General features: G+C 39.2%; 1 non-coding gene across 1 annotated transcript; it reads left to right on the forward strand.

Annotated features, from left to right (window-relative positions):
• Positions 1–2,292: 2,292 nt before the first annotated feature.
• Positions 2,293–2,398, forward strand: LOC126007579 (U6 spliceosomal RNA). Its single transcript, XR_007495118.1, has one exon. It is a non-coding gene; the product is annotated as a U6 spliceosomal RNA (small nuclear RNA).
• Positions 2,399–2,656: the final 258 nt, after the last annotated feature.

Below are 2,656 nucleotides of genomic sequence, written 5' to 3' on the forward strand. Positions count from 1 at the left end.
ATTGTGTTATAAACTGGCCTTCTACAAATGAAATACTGCAATGAGTTTTTGCAACTAGTGAGTTAACATCAAGACCTTGGGGCTTATCTCACAACCTTTTTAAGTGAGAAAGGACATGATATGGCCTATTAGTCATACTAACTAATTTTACTCATTTCATTAGAATTAAAAAAAAATTTTGTGGGGTTGACCACTCTTGGTAGTTTTCAGGTTTACTTACTCCTGTCTCAGCAGTCAAGGATCATTCCTGGAGGGGGTTCAAGCTACCATCAGGGGTACTGGGGATGGAACCTGGACTGGCTGCCTGCAAAGGCATGCACCCTATCCATTATACTATCCCTCTGGCCCTTGAGAATTCAATTTTTTTAATAGTCTCAAAATATTTTCTCTGTTCTAGCCTAAGAATTGCACTACCTGAAACTAGAGAGATAGTATGGGGCTAAGGTGCTACCTTGCATTTGGCCATCTCTGGTTCAATGCTCTGTACTTGTACTCATAATTTTCTGAGTATGACCAGAAGTGACTCCTGAATACAGAGTTAGGAAGAGTCCCAAACATTGATGAGAAGTCCAAATCTGTCTTTCCTCCTCCCTCCAAAGAATTTCAGTGCCCTATTTGTATCATCCCATGAAAGGATGTGAAAGGAAGATATCGTAACTAAGATAGCTATTGATCCTTTTCCAGATAATGTAACATTACATCTATTTAAATGATCAAATTTCTTCTCTGAACACTTCAATTTACTGCAAACTTTCTCATTTTTGAAACATCATTAGATTTGCCTTCTCTTTTCCCTTTTGATTTCCTATAATATATATCCACTCAGCCTTGCACAGAAATACATGATACATGAGGTGCTCGGAATCCAGTCCTAAAATGAGTAAAAGTGCTGACAAAATGCCAGCCAGAGAACACACTGTTCCCACTACATATTTTCAACAAACAATGACACTGGATGAATGTGAGGAGGTCAGTTTCTGTTTCTTCAGCTCATGGCTCAAACAGTGCACAAATTCCTTTCTGCAATATTTCCTGTAAACCTTCTGTAGATCCTCACCCAACTGGCAGCATAGTGTCTAGAGGAAGCATCCTTTCTTCAGGTCCTCTTTACTCATGTCACTGAATCAACAGTTGAAAGGAGAAAGATGGGGCCGGAGAGATAGCATGGAGGTAAGGCCTTGCATGCAGAAGGACAGTGGTTCGAATCCCGGCATCCCATATAGTCCCCTGAGCCTGCCAGGAGCGATTTCTGAGTGTAGAGCCAGGAATAACCCCTGATCACTGCCAGGTGTGACCCAAAAACCAAAAACAAAACAAAAAAAGAGAAAAGAAAAGAAAAAGAAAAGAGAAAGACACCCCCAACTCAGTGTGTATCTACGGGGTCCCTTTCTACAGAAAAGAGATTACCCTGACTGAGGTGATGATTTCACCTCTCACCCTCCATTCCCTTATATACATTTGGTGATGTTTATATAAATAGGCTCTAGCACATCACAATCTAAAATTTGGAAGGTTTTTTTTTTCACTTAATTTAATTTTCTGGTGTCAGGGTTTGAACCCAGAACCATGTAAGGCAAATGCTCCATGAAATTATATCCAGGCCCTCAAATTCAAATTTTGATTCAGATTATGTATTAACTATGTGATGGAAGGTCACTTCTCTAAACATTAGTCTCCTCATTTATAAAGTAAGATTAATTGAATCTTTAGGAGGCTCAGGTTCAATCTCAAGCAGTGCCTCATTCCCAGAGCACTATTAGGATCACTAACCCTGAGCAATGATTCAAGAGTAGCCCCTAAGCACTACCAAGTGAAGCCCTAAACCAAAATAGAAAATGGGTTTGATCATTATTATTGTGAAGATTAAAGATTAGAATCCATATAAAGTCCATAGAATAGTCAAGTACTAACTAAATATTTGTTATCATTCTATTCTGTTATAGGCATTAATGTAAATGTTTATTATCATCTCTATTTTGGATTCAAATGGCAATTTAAACAGTTGCACTGTTTTCATTTAGCTTGGCACAGAGAAAAACTGAAGTTGACATTCTCGACTTCAGCCTGTTACCAATTACCTACTAGCATTTAGAAATGTCTCTATTTCCCTTTTCCTTCTCTCCACCTCAAAGATGCTTCCAGTGTGCACAACAGTGGACCACAGAGACCCACACTGCCATGTGGGTTGCCCAGTTGACAAACACCACTTTAGAGTATGGCTATTCATTTTTTTCTTCGATACTCTGATCCTTTACAATATGTATCAATGCTTTATAACAAAATGCTCTGCTTGTGCTTGTTTTGACAGAACAGACACTAAAATTAGAATGATACAGAGAGATTAACATGGCCTCTGTGCAATGATGACATGCAGATTTGTGAAGCATTCCGTAGTTTTTTTGCTATGTGGAGGGACTTGTAGAGTGTCATGCTGAATGAAGTTAGAGGGAAAGAGGCTGACTCAAAATGACCTCTCTTAGGTGCAATATAGAAGAAATGGAGTGACGAATACCTACAGACAATGAAAACGAAGAATATGAGAACTAGTATTCAGTAAGAACCTGTCACTTGAGGGGGCTGGGACAGGGCAACATCTGTGGTGGAGGAACGTGTTTAACCAGGATGAAAAGGTGGTGTTGAAAGGTGATAAAGAGTT

The sequence above is a fragment of the Suncus etruscus genome, chromosome 4 (genome assembly GCF_024139225.1).
Source record: "Suncus etruscus isolate mSunEtr1 chromosome 4, mSunEtr1.pri.cur, whole genome shotgun sequence".
In the NCBI taxonomy this organism is placed as follows: domain Eukaryota; kingdom Metazoa; phylum Chordata; class Mammalia; order Eulipotyphla; family Soricidae; genus Suncus; species Suncus etruscus.